This window comes from Lepidochelys olivacea, assembly GCF_965140295.1.
Source record: "Lepidochelys olivacea isolate rLepOli2 genome assembly, chromosome: 2".
In the NCBI taxonomy this organism is placed as follows: domain Eukaryota; kingdom Metazoa; phylum Chordata; order Testudines; family Cheloniidae; genus Lepidochelys; species Lepidochelys olivacea.
In genome coordinates this window covers 3842786-3867813 of record NC_140412.1, presented here as the reverse complement: position 1 = coordinate 3867813, position 25028 = coordinate 3842786, and the positions used below count along the sequence as shown (strand labels likewise).

The following is a 25028-nucleotide window of genomic DNA, read 5'->3' as shown; positions in this document are numbered from 1 at the left end:
AAAAAACACTGGGAGCCATTTTGGGAACCCTGGGGTCAGTCCTGCAAGTCGCTGCTTTCGTGCAGATGTTTGATTTGTCTTTGCCTGTTTATCTACTTTCTGGCAGCTTTTTAGACTTTCCGAGTTTTAGAGGAGATAATGCCAGAGCTAACAGTCAGTCTGTGAAGTTTGGATTGGGAGAATCAGGACTTGCATAAGGACAGCTGAAACTTGGGGAGACTGATAAGAGGGGAGGAAACCTGATACAGTACCCTCTTTATAAAACTGTCCTTTGAAGCTGCTTTTTGTGTATGCGTATTGATCCCTGTGTCCTCTGAGCTAGAATCAATGTAAAGATTACAAAGTCATCAATGTAAGGCAAGGGATGGAATGTGGAGAGCCTCACTATTGCTACAGTTCTCGCTTCCTCAACGGTTGCAATTGGTAAGGTAACAATAAGGATTTTTCAAATAGAGGAGCGTTATGGCTGCTTCTCCCCATCTACTGGCACCTCCGTACCCGAACTCATTTTCGGAAAAGCAAAGTAGAGGTGCATAAGTGTGGGAATGCAAAGATGCATCCTGTGAGCCAATGAAAGCTGCTTGAAAGAAACTGGAGTGTAACTTTAAAAGGCTACTTAAAATATACATTAGAAGCATGAAGTACAAGTAGAAATATTTTGGCTTGGGATTTTTATTTGTTAGAGCAAAACAAAGAATGTCTGTTAGATCTGGGCTTTGAGTGGTACAGTGTAATTCTTCCTCAAAGCGTCTATTTTAATTTTGGTGACTCCATGTAGATTAGGTCCTATGGTTCTGCAAGAAAAACAGATAAGTTAGAACTGAAAAATACCTAGTCCAGTCTCTGTGCCAATTCAGTATTGTTCTCTACAGTATATTTTGTGCGCTTGGTTGTATAGCTAAATGCCCACTGTGGGAGATGAGGATTTCAAGGAAATACTCAGGAGGTTACTTGTTTCACCTGGAAATATATGTGCTCCAGAGTTGGAGAAAACTAGACATTTGAATAGTGTGCACTTTAGTTAGCTCTGAAGTAAAAGACTGAGGGCTGGTTTTAGGGGAGTCCACAAGCATAGAAATAAAAGTAAGGTGGCATCACCACCTCTTTGGGGGAGAGGGGGGGGAATGAAGATATTAGAATTAAGACGAGGGAACCTAGGGTGCCACTCGACCAGATTTTAATGTTTGTAACTCTGAGATACCAGGGATGTTCTAGTAGTAGGTTCTTGTTTTCTGTTGTGCTTGCCTTAAGATAAGGTGGCTTGCTGCGCACATTTCCTGGAGCCGCAGGGTGCCTGCTCTTTTGTGTTCTGACTTTCTCAGCACTGACTGGTAGTCACAGAAATCTCTCACTATGGTCAGTATGAAATGATGCCTACTGGCTAGACATGGTGTGTTTGGTTAAAGCAGGAGGACATGTTTGTTCCCTTATCTTGTTGATGTCATTGTCTAGACATCATGTGTACATGAGTCAGATGCTAGGCTATGGCAACAAATCTTGCTCCAGTGGTAAAACCTATATAACTTGTATTCCTTAAGTTAAATTTCATGGGTTTCCTGTAAGTTTTCTTTTTTTTTTTTTTTTTCTTCTTCAGACTTAGCCTGTGACTGGTGAGGATCTTCAGGCTGTTTGCACTGGTTTTCAGTTCTTCAATCAGACTTAGAGATGCTTTTGTCCTCTCCACAGTGGTCTTTCCAAGTGGCTGATGCAAGGTCTTTCCAGTTGGGGCAGTGTTAGGAAACTGCATCATTCAGGCTTTTGCTGTGTTGGTTGTGATATAAATACCTAGAGTGAAACTCTAAATCAGCATTTGGGGAAATAAGCTATTTTTGAGGTTCTTCTGTTCTGTGAAGGTCTGAACAAGGCAATGCTGTTATATTCCCTAATGTCGAAGGGGTACAAGATGAGACCGGGAAGGCTTATAGCCCTATAAAGAAATAAGATATTGGCACTTACAGGCTTTGGCTTTTAGAAATGCTGCACAAGAGACTGGCTAACTAGGCAAGATGTGTGGGTGTGAAAACTTTTTTCTCTCTGAAACACTTCAAGTGAACTATCTAGGGCACTTATGTACATGTAACCCACCCTGTCATATATGGAGTAAGTATAAGTGCATCAGTCAAGAATCAAATAGTGTCATTTGGCTTAAAAACAATATTCTCCGGGTTGCAAATCTCTCCATGTTTACATTGGTAAAAAACAGAAAATGCAACAACCAGTTGACTTAGCAGTGTATTCATCTGAACAATGAGATCACTAGGATTCAAACAGCTTGCAATGCCTTTAGAATTCTGCAGCGTATGTCCCTACCTGTGCATAACTTCCCCAAAGCCATTGTGCGAGCCAGGTGCGATGTGTAAAGCAGCATTTCTCAAATGCTCGTCCATGGAATGCTTGCTGGTAGTTTGCAGAAAGCCAGCCAATCCACATGGTACTACCCTTCTTTCTTCTTTTCAGCTGCCAAATTCCACTAAGAGAACTAAAAATACACTGGGAAAGTAATGTTAATTTTCCATGTAACAAATTGTTGTCATTGACACCGGGATTTTATGTGACTGAGCAGGAAGGGAGCTGGTCTGTGATTTCAAACTGGAGGGGAGCTGCCCATGACAGTCTCTAAGGTGCGTCCATGCTTTAAAAAAAGTAATCCCTGATCTGAAGGTAAATGTAAAACTTCTGTAATGCTTGGTGTACAGTAAGCATCAAGTTAAGGGGAGAAGACCCGACTGACTGCTTCAGCATTCGGTTCGGTCTGTCTAGTTCATCATAGGCATACTCTGCATAGCACATCCACTCCCATAGTTACAGAGCATCCTCATTTGCATAGCTGCTATCCTAGGTAGCATGATACCTCTGATGCAGGTCATCATGTGGTCTATCGACTTGGAGCAGACTCTTAGTATAGGTCCCAGTTCTGATGGCAACATTGTAGTTCAAAGGTCATGAAGGCTTCTGCACCAGAGTGTCTCCCCTCCCCTGGATAAATCTGCAGTCACAGCCTAGAGTTCCTCACTTCTGTTTACCAAGTCCTACAAACTAGTTGTATAACTGAACAGATTTGGTATTTGAAAGATAAGCGCTGTAGGTGGCACCTGTTCGCTCCCTTTAATGCTTAAAAGTTGAGGTTATTTCCTTCCCAGGGAAGTTAGATGATGGAATCTGCTTGTATATCAGTTTTCTGCTCTTAATTTCCATGCTGGCAGGGATTGAACTAGCTTTGCTAAATAGGAGTGAACGATTTTGTTTAATTTCTGGAGTGTAGGTTGTGGTATGACTTTCTGAGAAGTTATTTAGACAGCTTTGTACTGTGTCCGTTTCTTACTGAATGTGCTTTCCTCCTCCTCCTCCTCGTCCTTCATGCTTATGGGTGAGGAAGTGTGGGTTATATTTGTTCTTGGAAACATTTCTTCTGTTGCCATTTCTTAAAGGAAACTAAACTACCCGGGACCAGGTTCGGCTTGTAAAGCAAGCTTATAGGCAAATCTTGCATTTGATCTTTCAATATTTCTAATAAGTACATCAGTTTGTATCTGAAGATACTGAAGGACAAAAAATCCTCTAGGATCTGCCTGGCAGAGCTCTGTTGTGGTCTGTTTTTATATGTTTTTGACTCCCAAGCTCCTGCCCATAGACTGCAGAATAAAGTTCAGAACTGCTGTACAAATGAGCCACGTGTATGACTGTAATTTACTAGTGGGGAAACGTAGATGCTCTGGACAAGGGGTCAGCAACCTTTGAGAAGTGGTGTGCCGAGTCTTCATTTATTCACTTTAATTTAAGGTTTCGCATGCCAGTAATACATTTTAACATTTTTAGAAGGTCTCTCTATAAGTCTATGTATTATATAACTAAACTATTGTCGTATGTTGTCAAGGTTCCTTCCCCACTCTGAACTCTAGGGTATAGATGTGATGGGAGCTGCCCAAGTAAGAGCTCCACACCCAAACCTCCTGCCCCATGAAAGACCCCCCCTAAGCTTATTCTTACCAGCTTAGGTTAAAAGCTGCCACCACCAAAGTTTACACAAAGAACAGGGGAAGGGCCCACTTGGAAACGTCTCCCCCACAAAATATCCCCCCCAAGCACTACACCCCCTTTCTTGGGGAAGGCTTGATAAAAATCCTCACCAATTTGCATAGGTTAATACAGACCCAAACCCTTGGATCTTAAGAACAATGAAAAAAGCAATTAGGTTCTTTAAAAAGAATTTTAATTAAAGAAAAAGTAAAAGAATTACCTCTGTGAAATCAGGATGGTAAATACCTTACAGGGTAATCAGATTCAAAACACAGAGAATCCCTCTAGGCAAAACCTTAAGTTACAAAAAGACACAAACAGGAATATACATTCCATTCAGCACAACTTATTTTATCAGCCATTTAAACAAAACAATCTAATGCATATCTAACTAGATTACTTATTAACCCTTTACAGGAGTTCTGACCTGCATTCCTGCTCTGGTCCCGGCAAAAACAACACACAGAAAGAGGACCCTTTGTTCCCCCCCTCCAGCTTTGAAAGTATCTCGTCTCCTCATTGGTCATTTTGGTCAGGTGCCAGCAAGATTATCTTAGCTTGTTAACCCTTTACACGTGAAAGGGTTTTTCCTCTGGCCAGGAGGGATTTAAAGGTGTTTACCCTTCCCTTTATATTTGTGACATATGTAAAGTAAACAAGGTTTTCAAAATGTTTAAGAAACTTCATTTAAAATTAAATTAAAATGCTGATCTTATGCCGCCGGCCCGCTCAGCCCGCTGCCAACCTGGGGTTCCGTTCACCTTGGCCGGCAGCAGGCTGAACGGGACCTGTGGCTGGGATCCCGGCTGGCAAGGGGTCGGTAGCCAGAACCCCAGACCGGCAGTGGTCTGTGTGTGTTGGGGTGTAGGGTCTGGCCAGGAGCTAGAATGAGGGAGGGGGCTCAGGGTTGGGGCAGGAGGTTTGGGTGTGGAGCTCTTACCTGGGCAGCTCCCATTTGGTGCGAGGAGTGCAGGCAGGAATGTGGGGGTGTGTGTGTGTGCAGGAGCTCCCGTTTGGTGCTCAGGGTGGGGGTGAGAATGTGTGGGGGGTGCAAGAGTCAGAGCATGGGGTGTGCGGAGGCTGGGTATGTGTGGGGGGTGCTGGAGTAAAGGCTGGGGTTGTGGGGGGGGTGCAGGGGTCAGGGCAGGAGGCTGGGGGTGTGCAGGAGTCAGGGCAGGGGGCGGGGAGGGTGTGAGGGGGATCAGGGCAGAGGGCTGGGGGTGTGGGTGTAGGCTAGGGTCGTGGGGGTGCCCAGAGCGGCTCAAGGTAGGGGGTTGGAGGGGATATGCCCTGATTTTCCCCCCATCCCCCCACCTCTTCTCCGCCTCCTCCCCGGAGCAGTGAGCGCGCTGCGACTCCGCTTCTACCCCTCCCTCACAAGGGGCATCGGCTGATCAGCGGCAGGGAGGGAGAGGACGAGGGGCAGGAGCCCAGCAGTCTGGGGGAAGAGGCAGGGGAAGGGGGAGCTTGCCTGCCCTGCAGCAGCAGCCAGCAGGACCAAGCATCTTCACCCTGCCCAGGGGGTGGGGTGGGGTGGGTGGAGAAGAGCGGGCCGGGGTGGGCAGGATTTTTCATGGCACGCTGCTGCCTGCCAGAGTCCCGGCCTGGTTAAGCAGTGGGGTGAGCGGGGCTGTCAGCTGGGACCCAGCAGGCAGCAGTGTGCCATTAAAAATCAGCTCGCTTGCCGTCTTTGGCACGTGTGCCACAGGTTGCCGACCCCTGCTCTGGACAGTGTGATTCCACCCTTAAATGAGCTGAGTACAGAGGTTAATAATCTTAATGGCTACAAAAAGAAAAGGAGTACTTGTGGCACCTTAGAGACTAACCAATCACAAGTACTCCTTTTCTTTTTGTGAATACAGACTAACACGGCTGTTGCTCTGAATGGCTACAAAAGCCTTAGTGGGATAAATGAAGAATGGGCCTGAGCTGCAAAATTCAGATGAGGTGCTGAGCAAAGTTTAGGGTGCTTTGGATTTGGGGTTTCAGTTTAGGGCCACCCAGAAGAGGCTAAACATTTTCAAGAGGGAGAGCATCATGTCCTTGAATCTGAAAACATTTCTATTTCTTTGGCCTATGAATCTCATGAATTCCATGCGTAACAATGATGCTTTCAAGAACATGAAGCCAAACTTGCCAGAAGGCTTAATTTTTCATACTAATGCTGAATTATAGAGTACCCTGATGGACTATAACAGTATGGCCTGTCACTTTAAGGGCTGGGGGGCTTTTGGGCCAGCCAGCCCTCTTCTGAGGCAGAGCTGCTTTACAAACATGTGTGGGCCTAATAGAGGGGATTATTGGCCCTCTCTGGGAAAAGATTGGCTGATTGTCTGGTGAGCACCTGCTTCCTATAAAGGTTGAAAGAGCTCCATTAAAGTGGAGAGCTAATGGAAGCAGAGTTATTCTGTATTGGGGGGCTTTCAGGTAAAGGGCCTTTTGGACTGGAGAAGATCTGCCAGGACTGTGGAATGAAGACTCTCAGGAACTAAGAACTATCATAAACCTCACTGTCTCCTGCTCCAAGTGCAAGGCATATTTCTTTGACCATGTCTTCTCTAACAAATGGATAGCAATGTGTATTAAACCGAACGCTACCAAAACAAGATATGATCCACTGCCTGCACTTCTCCTGCAGGTGAACAGACTGATGGTGTAGTGTTTAATGCTTCCTTGGCTGGGGACACAGGCAAGCAGCATACAGACCGGAAAACTTTGCCAGGGAAATATGGAACAATAAACTACACTAGTGTGTATGCATAAAATAAATCTCAAATCCAACTTTAAAAGCATGGCCCTATTGACCTAGGGGTGGTATGAACACATGTCTGGAAGATCTTACGGTAACAGGTGATAGGTGACGGGTGGGGAAGGGAGATATGATCAAATCATGAACATAAATTTTACATACATCAATCTTCTTTTGCTCATTTATAAAAATGCCAGCTACCCCTCAAACCATTGTTAAGATGGTTTAAACTCCATTGACTTCACTGACAATTGCTGATCTCACCCTGTTATAAATCAGCATAAGTGAATCACTGCACTTGAGACAGTCTGACATTCATTGCATAGGAGCTAAATGGGCAAATTGCTCTTTTTTGGGAAGTAGCTAAAGCCCAAAAGGGGATTTTCATGTCTAGATCATAATTCCTTTGTGGGAATATACAGACTTATTCAGAGGAGCTTACTCCACAGCTTCATTATACTTGTCTGATTAAGAACCTAATAGTTTAACTTTTGGGACTAGCTAGTAGCACAGCTCAGTGAATAACTATGGAAGAATCTCACTACAAGGAGTGGAGAAGGTCAAACATGCTGCTGTTTGAATTGATTGCAATCAAGTTATGAAAAGGGGCAGGAATAAGCTAAAATAATACTGCAGAAGAAAATAAAAGGAGACTCTGCAGTGGTGTCGCTATACTGGGGGACTATGTCAGTACAAGTCTAGGGAGATACCCAGTAGTAGTGCTAATCCTGGTAATGTAAAAAGGTTTTAATGGAAATGTACCCGGATACCGCTACGATGGGGACTGTCATGGCAGTCCCCAACTTCAGTGCTGGATCGTTGCCACAGTTAGCATGTGAGATTACATGTGGATAATTCTTGGGAGCTGTTGGAGACTCCATAATGTCCTTGTGACAGATTTCATTTAGGACTTGGACACATTCACCCCTCTGGGTCATAGAATCATAGAATATCAGGGTTGGAAGGGACCTCAGGAGGTCATCTAGTCCAACCCCCTGCTCAAAGCAGGACCAATCCCCAACTAAATCATCCCAGCCAGGGTCCAACATTGTTCATTCCCTTTGCCTCAGCTTTTGTTTACCTTCAAAGCTTTGCAAAACATTTGGAATTTTCAATGTCTTGTGTTTATATTCAAACTTGTTTCAATGTTCCTTTGCACCGAACCTGTTCAGATTAATTTTCACATAAAGGAATATGGCCTTAATCAGGGGAAGTTTAGAGAAATAATTACACAAATAAGGAGTTTACTGCATAGAAAAAAGTGAAGGCAATATGAAAATTATCACTGTCCATGTTGCCGACATAATCCTCCAGGTCAGTCCATTTTCTTTTAAAAGTGGTATCCAAAGTGCCAAGGTCACAAGCTCATGTAAAAAACACCTGTATAACTTTATTAAAATAAACCATTATTTTTGCAATAAATCTTGGGCTGCTTTAGTTGTCGCTGTTGCACATTTCTAATTTCGTAGCAGCAGTGGGATTAGAACTCAAATCCTCTGTCTTTAAAAGTACAGGTCCCTTCCCCCTGAGCTGCAGAGCCATCTATATTAACATATGGCGCATGAGACACTGCTGATCAGTTACAGCTCCATCCAGGAGCAATGGCATGTGCATGCTAGTTCATTTGCAGTATGTTACATCTTGGGTTTCCTAACAGGTTGCATAATGGGGTTAACTACACCACTTCTGTTCTTTCTTAAGTAAACCTTTGCATCTATGCTGACAAGCAGGCTAAACATGTCAATTTCAGTCTGTGCTTTGACAGCTGTGACATTAAGATCTCCATTTTCAGCAGTTAGAGATGGAAGGGTCCCCAACCAGAACCACAGATCTCCCCTTCCCTCAGGAAGGAAGTTCTAAGAACTGGATGCAAACTCTGTGGCTCAAGCTCTTTTAATTTTAATACAAAACCTGAGGATCTTCATTACCTAGCACCCATGCTTATACATTATCTGCCCTTGATTTGATCATAGCAGATACTGTATAGCAATAATACTTGCTTTGTTAAAGCTCTTTCCAGGCATTATGTCACATCCTCATACCAGCCTGCTAAGCTAAGTATTACCCCCATTTTACAGATGATGGTCTAAATCTGAGGTAGTCTGTGATTTCCCAAAGGCCACAGAAGGAGACATGTCAGAGCTGAGATTAGAACTCGGAGCCTCCTGACTCCCAAGATCTCAAGGATGAGGTCTAGATCTATAACTAAGATCTTGGGACCCATAATGGCCTAGGAGGATAAAATCCAGCATATGACTGCCAGCCATTCCCAAATAATTACTACCTAGCAGAGGGAGTGAAAAAACTCAACCCCTTCTGACATTGCTGGTATCTGTAGTAATTTCAGCAAGGGAAAGGCTTCAGTGAAAGTGCTGACAAAGCAAGAGATGGACTCCTTTTTTTTTTTTTTTAAACCCATCATAGGAAACAAATTGTGTATCAAAGTGAATCTCAGCTGTATACTGGTCTTGCTGAGTCTTTGGTTATTCCTGTCAAATTAAAAGCAACAAGCAGAAGGCTTTCATTGTGGATGGCTCTTGCTTGCTATATGTATTAATGCCCTTCCCCTTTGAGGAGAAGGGGATTTGAGTTTGTTTACAATGTCAAGGAGAAGGTTAGGGGGCTTACGCTGTTCTGTGAAGATTAGGCATTATGTAATGATCCCAGTCTGAATCAACAGGATTTGTTATCACATGAAGGGTATTATGAAGCTGTCAGTAGAAGTTAATAGACGTTATTTTGCTTGGTTAAGGGTGGTCTGTTTATATTGCACTATCAATAGCAATGAAATAGACATCACGTTCTGATGGGAAGCAGCTTCTTAAATGTCATATTATAAAATAGAGGAGCAAAACTTTTCTTTGTAGAGTGAATGAGTTGGCAGACACACACCTCAGACGTTAGTTGTAAGATTCTTGCTGGCTTGTTTTTATAAACCTTGGGTTTGATAGAACTTAGTTGAACTTTATATTTGCATGAAAACACCGCAAAACTCCAAAACACTGAGAGTTTCTATAGAGAGGTTGAGACCAGTTGGTGCTGCCATTCCAAAATCTCTTCCTGGCTACTCTTCAAGACAGCTAAGATGCAAATGCCCTATTTATGAACAGACAGTACTCCCAAAGGAAGGCATGCAGCATTGTAGAAATATCTACTCTGTTTAGGTCAAATACTTTCAAGCACAGAAAGTGAGGGACTCCTATTCGGGTAAAAAAAGAGTTCAAATTTTCATTGAGTAGCCCAGTATTGCATGAAATTCATTCTTAAAACAGGTTTCAGAGTAGCAGCTGTGCTAGTCTGTATTTGCAAAAAGAAAAGGAGGACTTGTGGCACCTTAGAGACTAACCAATTTATTAGAGCATAAGCTTTCGTGAGCTACAGCTCACTTCCTCAGATGCATATCGTGGAAACTGCAGCAGGCTTTATATATACACAGAGAATATGAAACAATACCTATTCCCACCCCACTGTCCTGCTGGTAATAGCTTATCTAAAGTGATTTCCAGCACAAATCCAGGTTTTCTCACCCTCCACCCCCCCACACAAATTCACTCTCCTGCTGGTGATAGCCCATCCAAAGTGACAACTCTTTACACAATGTGCATGACAATCAAGCTGGGCTATTTCCTGCATAAATCCAGGTTCTTAAAACAGATTTCAGAGTAACAGCCATGTTAGTCTGTATTCGCAAAAAGAAAAGGAGTACTTGTGGCACCTTAGAGACTAACCAATTTATTTGAGCATGAGCTTTCGTGAGCTACAGCTCACTTCATCGGATGCATGCCGTGGAAACTGTAGCAGACTTTATATATACACAGAGAATATGAAAAAATACCTCCTCCCACCCCACTGTCCAGCTGGTAATAGCTTATCTAAAGTGATCACCAGGTGGGCCATTTCCAGCACAAATCCAGGTTTTCTCACCCTCCACCCCCCCACACAGATTCACTCTCCTGCTGGTGATAGCCCATCCAAAGTGACAACTCTTTACACAATGTGCATGATAATAAAGTTGGGCCATTTCCTGCACAAATCCAGGTTCTCTCACCCCCCTCCCAAAAACCACACACACAAACTCACTATCCTGCTGGTAATAGCTCATCCAAAGTGACCATTCTCCCTACAATGTGCATAATTAAGGTGGGCCATTTCCAGCACAAATCCAGGTTTTCTCACATCCCCCCCACCCCCATACACACACAAACTCACTCTCCTGCTGGTAAAACCCCTTCAAAACTGACCACTCTCCAAGTTTAAATCCAAGTTAAACCAGAACATCTGGGGGGGGGGGGTAGGAAAAAACAAGAGGAAATAGGCTACCTTGCATAATGACTTAGCCACTCCCAGTCTCTATTTAAGCCTAAATTAATAGTATCCAATTTGCAAATGAATTCCAATTCAGCAGTGTCTCGCTGGAGTCTGGATTTGAAGTTTTTTTGTTTTAAGATAGCGACCTTCATGTCTGTGATTGCGTGACCAGAGAGATTGAAGTGTTCTCCGACTGGTTTATGAATGTTATAATTCTTGACATCTGATTTGTGTCCATTTATTCTTTTACGTAGAGACTGTCCAGTTTGACCAATGTACATGGCAGAGGGGCATTGCTGGCACATGATGGCATATATCACATTGGTGGATGTGCAGGTATACGAGCCTCTGATAGTGTGGCTGATGTTATTAGGCCCTGTGATGGTGTCCCCTGAATAGATATGTGGGCACAATTGGCAACGGGCTTTGTTGCATTCTTAAAACAGAGACCGACATTAAAAGAGGGAGTCCCAGAGAATGGTTAACATCCCTTAGTAGATGCATATTCAGAGAGTGAATGCCTGGATTTTACAGTGAAAGATACTGAAGGGTATATATAGTGCAACACAAGTTAGGAAGTTCCTGTTCAATGTCAAATTTCACTGAAAAATGGTGAAATCACATCCAAAAATATGACCCTTCCCATAGTTTATTTTGTGAGTTAACAGTAAACTCTGTTCAGCTGGATATAGATAAGACCACAGTCCACTCTGTTCTGTATGCAGATGGATGCTCATTAGTCATGACGACATGGATCTTCCGTACCATTGTCCGTTTTGAGGTCTGTACTTTGATGGTTCTATGATGATTTCAAAGTTTCCCCAGATAATAGTTCATTGGATTGATGTGGTTAAGGCACATCAGTTTCATAGGCCATGGCACACAAGAAAATGATGTGGCTGCTATCCTTGCCACCCGTCCACGTGGATCAAGCGTCCGTTTGGCAGCTGGGTGAACTAGAGGCGGCCTTTCGGTGAAATTGAATGAGACTCAAAGCAACAACCTTCAGGATTGAAGTAGAGTGCCTTAACTCTTCAGCCACTGCAGCTCTGTGGTGATTTGCATGCTGGTTAATCCAATGGGAGTCTGAGTCATTGGTCATTACAGATAAGCCTGAGGAAGACTTGAATTTTCTTAGAGTAGGGGGTGGTAAGACTCAGGGTTTTGTTTTCTAAACCCCTTTCTAGTTCTTTGTGTAAACTATACTGTGCTGCACATATAGAAAGCAGAGTCCTTTTTGTGGGTGTTAACCAGTGCAATCATTTTTTAAATCCAAGGTGACAGTGCAGAGCATTTCTCTCCTGCTAATGAGCAGTTGAAGTAGCTGATACTGAGGTGAAGCACTGAGTTTCCCTTAACCCAGCCAGTCATTAACTGGGAAATAGCTTTTCTGTTTTAAGTATCCAATGTTTTCTGTGCAAGACTGGTGCAGAAGAGCTTTGCCTTTCAAGGGGCCATCCTCATCAGTGGGCCACAATGTACTGAAAGCTACAGTAGGTGGATCCACTGGATTGCTCTTGGGGCACTAGTTGGTTGAGCTGCTCCTGGTGATGGATAAAGAACAGGTGTCCATGCTGATAGTTATCTGCTGCCTTCAGTACTGTGCATGCTTGCAGAAGTGGATGAGTTAGCTTCCAGACAAGAGATCCCAAAGTGTGCAGGGTTGGGTAATTGCTCTCCTGCCCCAAGGACTTTCATGTGTGGGGTACGTTGGGATTCTCTCCTGTCACCCCTCCTGTTAAATGTTAGTGAAGAGATGGGTGAAAATGCTTTCTGGATGCTGCTGATGCTCAATTCTACATCTCTTGCTTTTATCCAGCATGGAGAATACAGTTGAATGTCTTTGAATGCCTAAAACTGGGGGATGGATGCAAAGAAGCTGACAAGAATCCATCTGAGCCTGAGGGGGTGTTGGGAGGGTGGGGTATAGCAACTGGAATATTTGTCTGAGTGATGAACCTCTGAGCATATTCTTCTGCTATTTGTTACCAGTGTTCAGAATTTGGGAGCCTGATTAGATCCCCATCTGCTCTGATGTAATCAGATTTTGGGGATATGGGCAGCTTTCTCCCATCTGCTTCCTGCTTGGAGATCACAAACTCTTCTAGCATGTGGATCTTGCTGCTACAGTTGCCAACTTTCTAATTGCACAAAACCGAACACCCTTGACTTGCCCCTGCCCCACCCATTCTCTGAGGCCCCTCCCCCCGCTCACTCCATCCCCTCTCCATCTGTCGCTTGCTCTCCTCCACCCTCAATCACTTTCACGGGGCTGGGGCAGGGGATTGGGGTGCGGGAGGGGAGAGGGGTACAGGCTCTGGGAAGGAGTTTGGGTGCAGGAGGGAGCTGGGGTGCAGGATGGGGTTTGGGATGTGGGCTCTGGCCGGGCGGCACTTACTTCAGGTGGCTTCCAGAAGTGGCTTGGGCTGCACTGGCTTGTCTGTTGGGTCCTGGGATAGAGTTCAAGCTGTTGGTTTTTACCGGTAAAGCTGTAGAAGGCGTGGGACCTACCTGAGACTTCCCCTCTCCCTGTCAGTTCAGCTACAGTTGATTCAGGGGAGGCACTCAAGCTGGAGTTTTTGTAGTACATAGGGGGGTCTGCTGGTAGAGCAGGGGAATCTACATAAGGTCCCTAATCTTTGAAACAGACTCTCCTACGCCAGTTTGAAAAAGCATGGTTTAAAAGTCTGAGTAAGTGGGTTTAGAGCATTCTCACTGATGTGGTAGTAGGCAGAGGGCTCCATGCACAGGGGCCATTGTAGAGGGAAACCTGAAGATGAGTGAAAAGAATATGGGGTGAGATGCAATGGAGTGGCAGGAAGGGGGTGGGCATTAATAAAAAGTGAGCAGAGACACAGGCAGGAATGGAGCTGTGCAGAGCCTGTCAAACAATGTAAAAACAAAAAGCAGGGCTTGCTAGTTCATGTGTTCGAAGAAATAAACTAGAGCTATGCCTTACCTTGGATACAGCACTGATTTCTTTTGAGTACTTAGCGACCAGTTATTTTATAACCCCAAAATTGTGTTAGGTGCTTCACAGAAGGTTTAGAAAGACATGGCCTCTTCCAGAAAGATTCGTTCCAAATTAATGGTGTGACACAATGAGCAAACCTGTTGCACCAGTACTGCATGTGCTGGATGGCTGTCTATTGGCTCCTGGGTGGAGATTAGTTTTGGGAGGGGAGGGAGAAGAGTTGCAGGAGGCCAAGAATTAGAGTAGCATGATGATACGGTTATTCTCACTGCAGGTGGCTGAATGGTTCCATACGTGGCTTTTTTAGTTCGGTGGGCAGGTGAGAAGCAGGACTTTATTCCTAGTTCCTGTAGGTTTTTAAATCTATTGCATGCATGTTCTGCACTCGATGCCTGTGCTTTGTTTAATAATAAGGTGTTACATTTTGCACAAGTATATACATTTAGAATTAACCAGCAACTTCTACTGGCACTGAAAAGTAGCATTTTTTTGGTAACTCTCATCACAGCTCTTGATTTTCTTGTCACTTTCTGCTCTGGCTACTCTAGCTCCTGTATCCTCTTGCTTAAGTTTTGTATAGTTTAATGAAATTTATGTGTGTAAACGTGGTTGCAACCAATGAATTTATTATTGGAGGAGGAGACCTGGGTGATTTAACAGATTTTTTTTTTTTGCCATTATCTTGGGAGTTCTTTGATATTATTCTGGTAGCATTTCACAGTGGGTAGAGGATAGTGTTTTACTGCTGATGTTCAGCAATTCTGTGTCAATTCTGCTCATGTATTCATCAGCTTGAGCTTTCTAGGGTCTGACACGCCTAGGAACTACAATTTGTCTTGTAGCTAAAACCAATGTTTTATTGAAAACATTGCAGTGGAATAACGTGTGCAATTTGAAACGTGTGTAATAAACCAAATTGTCCTGCTTGGAGCCTGAATGTTTAACAAAGAATCAAATCAACACAGGTCTTTAAATTCTGAAAGAAATGAAAATGTAGTTGAAGCAGTCTTGCTTGGCAATACTGTAAAATGATGGTAGATATTGTAATCTTTAGGATAGTGTTAATTTCCTAGGTCAAAGATGACTAAAGTATGGCTTGCAGCTACTCTTTTATTTAATATGAAGCCATGGCCCATGCTGACCACTGGTCCCAGCATGCAGTGCTCCATGACTGGATGATTGATTGGCTGAGGAAGTAGTATTTAATGATGGCACCTGTAATTTCCAAGTGTGGGGGTAGAAAGGCACGTAGAGAGCCAAGTAATTTTATTCCAAAAATGACTTAAAAAAATATTAGAGAAACAAAAACTGGTGGGTCAAATCTTAGTTCTCTTGTAATGATAATTCAAGCACATTGTTTTAGTTGGGGTGGGATTCTTGCCATACCTTAGAGGACACCATAATTACAACCAGAAAAACTATCACAATTAGCTGACCTATTAAAGAAAGTAAAAGAGAAAAATAAAACAAAACATAAGCAGTAAACAGTGTTTACTTCTGTTACAATCTTCGTCTCTCTGGAGAGCTGTCACAGATGACCCCTTTGCCTGTGAGTCTACCCCAGTGTAGGACACTTCTCTAGGTAAGAGAAAACCGAAGTGTATATTTCCCCAAATCCAGTAAAATCATATTTTAATGTATCCTATATGTGCAAAGGAATCTTGTTTAAGGATTGATTTGTTTGGTTTATCATGGATAATTTACCTCTGCTGATTTATTAACTGTTTAGGTTATCTTAAGCCCTATAAAGCTAAAGAAAATATTTTATCTCGGTCACTTAAAAAAAAGAAAAAAAAAAGAAAAAAAGGCTATTCGAGTGGTCTTGAAACAGGCAAATTAATTAACATTAAGAATGTAAAATTCAAATTAAATCCCAGTATTTCTCTCTGTTCATTAAGGTTAGCTAATGTTGGCTCTTCAGGAATATGTTTTAACAATCTGCTGTTTAACAGGATAGGCTCTTAGTACCTTGGATGCCAATAGCACTTCAATATCCCATTCAAATTATTTCAAGGAAAAAATTAGGTCTAATCCTTGGCAGTGCTTTTGCAAACGCCATTTCACCAGTGATGCTGAGGTCAATGATGTCGTCAGGTTGCAGAAGCAGTGCTGCGGTGGTACTCATTCAGCCACTCCATCCCTTGCTGGAGGGATGGAGAGAAACTTCTGGTCCCAGTTCCCACAGCAGGGACCTCATTCTGTTCCCTGCTAATCCTCCACTCCTCCTGCAGGGACTCTGGTCTCTCTTGGTTGGGCAGTCTCCCCTCTTTGTTATCCACACAGCCTATGAGTTGGTGCTGCCAGGAGTCAGGTTGTCGGTGGAGCACACCACATCACAACACCATTTGATACAGCCCACCATCCCTGTCTGTGCAGTGTGGGGTGGCCAGGGTGAATTTCAGTGACATTGTGACCATGCAGCCAGAGTGACACTCTGGACTGCTCTGGCAGCAGTCATGCTGTGATTAAAGCACCTAAGCGTTCCCTCTTTAGAAGGATATTAACTTGTGACAAGTGAACTCTTTTGTATGCAGGCTAGAGTGTGTTCTGTAGCTTGCCACACTGAGCAATCTGCTTGAGGCCCAAGAGGAAAATTACACTTGTAAGCAGACCCTGTTAAAAGAACTCCATCTTCTATGTGCTTATTACAGGCCTCTGCTGCAAAACAGTTCATTCTAAACAGAGCCTTGAATCAATGACCACTTTTGACCCTGTTTTGCTTTGATACCTATCTCACTATTTCCCCCCTAACCCTTGTTTATCAATAAATTCCAAACCAATTCACTGTAAAATACACTCGAGTACAAGCTCCTAGTGATTGGAATTAGTATATTTCATAATCACTGCCGTGTCACAAGGGATATCAAAAATTTCCCCAAACTTTAACTCTTGTACTCCACTGTAACAGGTATCTATGGGTGGTAAAATTATCTGTCAAGGTAACTTTTCCAGACAACTACTGATATTACTGAAATTGTTAGAGGCTGTTTATCAGAAGATGTGTGAGGTTTGAATTATTGCTAGCCATCTGACTAGATAAGAACAGCCATACTGGTTCAGACCAAAAGTCCATCTAGTCCAGTATCCTGTCTTCTGACAGCGGCCAATGCCAGGTGCCCCAGAAAGAATGAACAGAACAGGCAATCATCGAGTAATCCATCTCCTGCCGCCCACTCCCAGCTTCTGGCAAACAGAGGCTGGGGACACCATCCCTGCCCATCCTGGCTAATAGCCATTGAATGAGCTAGCTGTTGTAGCATTAGTGTAGCAATGCTGACTTGCTAGGTCTCCTTGATGGAGCTGTTCCAGTACCGGGCAATTGTGAATCAGCTGGAAGGCAGAGTTTGACACAGAAACTAAACACATTAGACACAGAAACTAAAAGCTCAGAGCTACCTCCTCTCATCTCTTAAAGGAGTAGTGGTGGTTTTTCTTAAACAGTTAATATTGATCCGTCACAATTTTTACCTGGATTTCACTAGCAATGTCAAACACGCGCCTAATCCTTCATTCTAGTTTAACAAACCTGTACAGGTTCTCTCACAGCTTCACAGTTGTCACTATGTTGCATGCCACAGCTGGGACTTCAAAGTAGCAGTGGAGACAAAACTGCTGCTCTGAAAGTGCTGGCCTCTGCCATAGGAGCCGAAGATTAGCTGTACAGGGCCTATGAAACATAACTGAGCATTTCTGATTCCCTCTAGGACAGAGCAGTGGTGTATTTACAAGAGTGACTCTCATAATTTTATACAATCCTCCTCATGCACCCAAGTGTCGGGGGAAAATTGACCCCTAATTACTGTGTGTGTGTGTGTGGGATAAGGCTCCATTTATTGCTGTAGGTAACCATGGGTGGTTGTTTCCTGACTTTCTGTTATGGTCGAGTAACAAAATAATTTGTTTCTGGGGAGACATGTCACTGCATCTGCGCTGAACACAGTAACCAGTGCCAGGACAATTAAAACTTGCAGGATATTTGATTCAAATAACTTCAAAGGTGGAACGGAGGGCCTGAAAGGCAGGGTATCCTTTCAGATCTCTAAAGTACACCCACTGCAGAGTTTCTACAGCAACAGGGCATAGTAGGCTTTAGCATTCTTTCAGCTTCTTGTATTTTTAATCCTGTATTCTTGGCGGGAGGTGAGAGAGGGTGTGCACATTTCAAATGCCATCTGACTGAAGCTTGTTCCTTTGTCTATCTGTATAGCTTGGATACAATCTTTTTGAAGTAAGTATTAACTCCATTAAGAAGTCTTTAAATTGAGTCTTGGGATAGAGTTGATTCTGATGCGTTTTCACCAAATAAGCCATAATTTTTAACAATGAGTGTTAGGGGGCTTATTCCTTCACCCACTTACTTCCCTGGTCCTTCTCGCATGAACAGAGAGCAACAATACCCGAAGTCCAAAGGTGCAAACAATTCGATGTTTATTGGGGTGAACTTCCAGCAAGCATGATTCCAGTTTCCTTCCTTAGTATCCTTCTTCCCAGCTCTGACACCACAGAGCCTTACACCTGTGTCCCTGTTCCCATTCCTACCCTTAGCCAAACATGATTCCAACTTCCTTACTCCCACTCCCTGTTCCCATTTCCCCCTTTAGCAAAACATGATTCCAATTTTCTTACCCCCATTCCCTGTTCCCATCTCACACACCCACATGCCCACCCCCACCCACACCCAGTCACTTCCTCATTGACTACAGATTATATAGTAAAACTTGAGTTCTGCTTAGCTATACCTTAACCAATCATTTTCCTGAAATTTAACTAACCAATCCTAACATATTGTAACATGATTATGTAACCAATTATATCCCACCACCTTAATTAGTTTACACCCAGCAAAATTAATTATACAGCAGACAGGAACAATCACAGAACCAGACAGAGATTATACAGACAAACAATAGCAAAGTGGGAACTATAATGACAAAACAATACAGAAGTGAGGATTTCACATCCCAGCTATTGATAAGTGAGTTCTTGCCAGACAGGATGCTATCAAACTAAGTTTCCTTTTACATTTTCTAGGCACTTCCCTTTCTCTGGAGGTGATAGGAACTATCAGGACAGGATTGTATTCCTTACAGCCGAATAGCACCTTATTTCAGTGTGACTAGTTTGGAATGTGAGGATGTGACTGTTTGCTTCCCAGCTTATGGCTGCCTCTGTTGCTTAGCCAAAGGCCTAGCCTAAGAACAGGGCCTCAGACTGTCACAGTAAGAGAAGGCCCTTACACTGGCAGACAGTGATTTTGATTCTTTCTTTTATACCTCTATCACTAGCCAAGTGATAAGAATACACCTAAATTCTTAGAGTATAGGCCTTTACAGACAGGCCTGAATATCTATATCCTAACACGTGTAATTAACCATGGGAACAATTTACTGAGGGTCATAATGGATTCTCGATTACTGACCATTTTTAAATGCAGGATTGGATAGTTCGCCCTGTGGTTTGGTGAGGGGAGAGATCAAGGATGTTGCAAGAGAAGAGGTGGAATTGGATATAGCTCTGCTGGCTTTTTAATTAGCTTGCTGAGAAGTATGAAGTCTGTAGAGTGGATTGGATGCTAGGCCACTGATAACATCAAGAAATGGCTTAGCACTGGCTGGACTGTTGCATATGTTATGCTGGGAGTTGAATGTCCCTTTGGAAAGGAGAAGTTGACTCCTGGTAGAGTTTACAGATGCTCTTGACTTTCAGTAGTCGTGAGGAGCATGATCAGAGGCACAGGTCATCGATGGTTCAGATGTTTTGTCAGATCTTCCAGGGCTTCTGTTGTCTGGCAGGGCCAAATTTCTGGAGGGAGCATGCTACATGGGATGCAGGATTGATTTTTTTGCTGTTTCTCTTGGGTTGAGTAGAGCAGTTCCAGGTTGACAAGAGGACTTGCTCACTTCAGTGGTTCTATAGGGTGTGACTTTGCTCTTTGTCACCTCTCTAGACAGAAGCCTGATAAGATAGATGGGGCTTACACTGTGCTCTGCAGGCCAAGAGAGAGCTATTTCCAGAGTCAAAGGCCTTGCCCTGTGAATGTCCTGCCTCCCTAGTCCTTAGATATTCCAGTGGAGGGGCTGCTAACTCAGGCACCCTAGATGAGGTCATCTGTTGTGGCAGTAGATGGGGGGGGGGGGGGAAGCTACCCTTTCAAGTAGCTAAGAACCAAAGTGTATAGGGCCTTGTAGATCAGTGTCAACATCTTTACATTGCACCTGGGAGCAGATGGAATCAAATGCAGTTGAGAGCTGGGATTTTCATGCTCCATTCATCTCATGCTCCCAAGCAAGTGGACAGCCACACTTTGCACCAGCTGTCGCTTGTGTGTGACCTTGAAAGGTAGCCCTGTGCAGAGTACATGGTAATGAGTTAATCTGGAGGTCATAACAGCTTAGGCAGCAGCAAGAAGATTCATGTCTCAGAGAAATGATCACAGTTACCATATATGTGTGTTGGTGGTGGGGGAGGGGGGGGGTTGAGGAGGAGGGAGGGATTTCTCCCTATCCCCCCACATGGGAACATATAGGTCTTTTATTTTCAGTATCATAACTGTCAGCTTTGGAAAACGCCACCTGTATGGCATGACAGTGCCATCTGTCCAGAAAATGAGTAGCTCCAGTTTCTTCTATGAACTGAAGCAGACAACACGTGGTATCATTGGCATCCCTTCTCTATGCCAGTAAAATGCACTTTGGTGTGTATACCACATCTTCATTCTCATGTGGCACCTTGTAGAACACTGGCAACATTATGAAGTGCAACATAACACAGGGAGTCTGCTGCCTAATGATGATACTGTCTTTGCTGTTGTCGCATTGCACCCTGCAGTGATTACAAAGCTCTCTGCTTTTTTTTAATGTGTGAAGTAAGAAGACAGTAGCCTAGCCTGTCTGAATTCACCAGCATTGTTCTTTGCAAGCACTGTAAAATCAGCAACAGGGGCTGGAATGAGAGGAGAAAGGGATTCCAGAACACTCCTACAGCGCTGAAGGTTCCAGGTGATTGGTGCCATGACAGCTCCACCAGTGAAAAGATGTGTGGCTAAAGCATAGGATTGGGAGGTAGGGGCCTCTGGGTTCTCATCCCAGTAGACTGACTTGGTGTGACTGTGGGCAAGTCAAGTCACTTCAGCTGTCTGTGCCTCAGTTCCCCCTGTGAAATGCATATATTACTGATATTAGTCCCGCAGCTGAACTGGTTAATGCCAATCAGTCCCTTTCAGATGGTGCTGTAGGAATGTTGAGTATTACAACTGGGTCCAAAGTGACTGGCTCTTCTGCTTGTGGTCACGGTGGCTCTTTGTTTCAGCATAAGGTACTACGCTCAGCATGCTGCTGTTAATAAAAGACAAATGAGAAAATGTGGTGGTGAAAAGCTTCCCCCCACCCCCTCCTAGTTGCTCTCAACTCTTCAGAGATTCAAAACAGTGCACACTGTGCAGGAGGCTGAGATCACTATTGTGAAAAGAAAGGGGCTCCGTGCAGCCCCGCAGGGCTCATGGTCTCCTGGATTTGTTTGTCTCTAGGCCTGGTGGACATAATTGTGTAATGCTTGCTGTTCTCAGATCTTTATTATTTGGATGGATTGTTTTCCCCTTCGCCTCCCGCTTGTGGTCAATTGTGTTAAAGCAAGTGGCTGAAGTGAATGTACCTTGGCCATTGATCCGTTGTTTCATGAAGGGCTAATATATTGAGTTGTGCCAGTTGATTAATGGCCCTGGTAAATTAAAAGGCTGAGGAGAAAGCAGGAGAGCTGTAAAGTCTTAACTCTTTCTCCAAAGGCCGGGGAAATAATGATGTAAAGAAGGGGGGAAATTCCTTGTGGAGCAAAGAGATTTCCCAGCACGATGAGCCCGCTAATCCGCAGAATGCCAAGAGGAAGCTAAGTGCTCCAGTGTCGTGGTGGTGGTCTTGGTGTGCTCTGGCTTTTTCTCTCCAGAGACAGGGATTCCAATCCTGTCCTGGGTCACAGTTGGAGCTATTTTTACTATTTCTAATGGGCCAAATACAGACTTCCTCTTCTAGGCTGGGAAGAGTGTGATGTTTGTGCTCCCAAGCCCACCCACAATGTGGAGTTCACATTCCCTCAGCTCCTCTGTAGAGGGGTCCCGGGCTGCTGGGAAGTGCCTAGCATTTTGATGCATGCCCTTTCCCTCTTGTGCCCCTGGCATGGCAATCTGTGTGTATCGTCCAGGTGCTCCTGGGCTAGTCGGGTAGCAAATTCAAGATTGGGGTTGAAATTGTAGAGGGTCTGAATTTGCTCCCAGGTGTCTGCAGAAGTGATCTTCAGAGTCCTATCAGTATCTCTAGATCCCACTTCACAGGCTAGATGGAATCTATGGGGCTCTGGGGAAAAGTCCTGTCCTGGACAGGTTGACATGTATGTGTCTCCTTGGAGTGATGCTGACTGGGCTGGGGAGGAATGATCCTCTCTCCACAAATGATTTTAAACCCTTCCTTTCTCCTACATCAGCAAGGAAGCTTCTTTAGTGAGCAGGGTGAAACTGTTTTCTTGTTTGGTAGCTCAGCAGGCTACAAATAATAGTAGCTCACCTGGAGACTTGGGTGTCCAAATGTTTGGGGTTTTTCCGGCAGGGAGGGGGAAGGAGAAATGGTATGGGGCATAAATAGGCCATTTTCTGCTCAAGCTTTTTTTCTTTTCTACTGGATTTTGGCCTGTCTCTGCACAGTCAGGAGGAGTATCTGACACACATGGTGGGTCTGTCTACCCTGCAGCTGGAGTGGCTTGAGCCAGCCGCTGCATCCACACTGCTATTTTTAGCATGCCAGCTTGAGCCCTGCTAGCTGGAGTCTCTGTCTGGGCAGGGAGGTTCGCTCTGGGCTGCCGTGTAGACATACCCTAAAGAGCTACAGCAGAGGGAAGCATGCTAATCCCTTCCATGTATACACAATTCCCCTGTTGCGGTTGGTTAGTTCCTTTTTTGCATCCAGTTCTTGACACCTGGAGTCTGCTGCAGAATGACCCAAAGCAGGATTTGTGCCATGGTAGTCAGTTTCCTTTTGCAGCTGGGTCTGTATCAGTGCTTCTGAGCTGAAGTGCAGTTGTAGCTGATGCTAGCTCTTTGGGCACGTCCAGGAGAGTGGTGAATCAGGAAGCATGGCAGGTGGCCAACAGCATGTGCTGGAATCACCATGCATATCCGTTTCTCAAATGCAGCCACTGTTGCCGCATGCAGCCACCAGGGGCTTTTCTTGCAGGCAGAGCCTCTTTGGTAGTGATTGGGGGCGGGTAGGAGGTGGCGTGGGGGAGAGCAAAGCAGTGGCCCCTACCCCAGTGCTGCCAGCAGGGGCTGGGCCCTGCCACCTTCCGGAGCCACAAACACGGTAGGAGCACAGGGCCAGTGTGAGTTCCCCACCTTCCAGGTGGGACTCAGGCTTTGGGTTTCTGCCTCGGGTGGTTAGCAGCAGGCTCTGGCCTTGTGGTGGTGGGCTCCGTCCCCGAGATGCAGGGCTTTGGGCTCTGGCCCCGAGAATCCAGCCATGGGCTCACTCTCTGAATATTGCCCCTATCCTCTGCTGCCTCCTCAGCCTACCATTGCCCCTGGCTCCCTTCCTACCTCTCCATCCAGGGCTTAATTTGTCCTTGCTGGGGCTGAATAGGGCTGCTGTGAAAAGCGATATTAACAAATATCACTTTTTACCATAGCAGATTTACTAGCTAGAAAGTCTTCTTTTTTTTTTTTTTAAATGGGGAGGGGGGAAATATGCAAAGCAACTTACTTATGTTTCTGTTCCGTTTAGGTCCAGTAAAGAATAGACTGCTTTGTTTAATATTGAGTCTGCAAAAAACCCCTACATAAATAAATACATATGCACGTACACATCTCCAAATCATTGTAATTTGTTTTTCTTAAGGTTGGTTAAGTATTTTAGGAAAAATTGTCAGAGCAGCCACCAGCAAGAGTTGGTGGCCGCACTCTGAGGCCACCCAAAAATTTGTAGTGGGAACTCCTATGTAGAGGGTGGGAGGTGAGAGAACTCATGGAGGCTTTGTGCTCAGGAGACTCAAAACTAGCATAGCAATGGGTGCGGGAAGTCAAGACAAAGATATGGATGCTGGCAGAGCTTTGCTGGAGCCCAGGACTGAAATAGCAGGGTGTGCTCTCGGTGGGGAGTGAGGGCAGCAGCTGACTTCTGGGGGGCTTAGGAATGGAGAGGTAAAAGGTGCTGAAGGTGAGCATCGAGATTCATTGGCATAGATGTATGCTACAGCTCTTAGTAGCATCATATCAGCCTCTGTCCAATGTTTAGCTCTCAGTTTTCATGAGTACTAAACGCCTTCTCACAAACACCAGTTACGCTGAATGTTGTCTGAAAGTCTGCAGCAATCCTGCAAAAAGGGCTTCTAAGATTCCCCTGGAAATAGATAAATGGGGCCAAATCTGGTGCTCAGGACTGCTGTTGCTAGTTGCAGTGGTTCTGTATTTATAGAAAGTGGCTCCATTTCCAAATTATGTATGGTTGTTGCTGGACTCTGCTCTCTCTTAGCATCACCTTTTTATTCCTCTGTATTTCTTTACTATTTGAGAGTGCAACAGCATGCTAAGCATTTCTCAGCCCAGTCTCTGCCCTGAAGAGTTTAAAGAATCTGAATAGACAATGTACTAATGAGTGTAGTAGGGTGGTGGTTCAGGAAGCTAGAGGAAAAGGGTGTCGGTGCTAAAATGTAGCACATCTGGTTAGTGCTTGGATTTAAAAAAACATGACTTTTAGATGGTCATCAGATTAGCTCATTCCCCTCTGTGCTGTGAGCTTGGGATGGGGCAAGGCCTTTCAGAAGGTATGCATTTAAGGGAGATTCACTGGAATCCATCGCTTTTTATAGGGAATAGTGCAGGCTAGGGTTTGGGAAAACCTGACTCGCATCCCCTCCCAAGCAGCCTTTGCTCTCCACCCTGCCTCCCCAGCTGGTTCTGGGCAATTGCTACAGCTTTTTAATTGTCCCTCTTTGTTCTTCTCC

The 25028-nt window shown here is 44.4% G+C and overlaps 1 protein-coding gene across 1 annotated transcript in view; it reads left to right on the top strand.

The window, feature by feature from the left end:
* The window catches only part of ARHGAP39 (Rho GTPase activating protein 39), a 422273-nt gene that overhangs the window by 101580 nt on the left and 295665 nt on the right, over positions 1-25028 (top strand). The gene's annotated exons all lie outside the window — the stretch shown is intronic.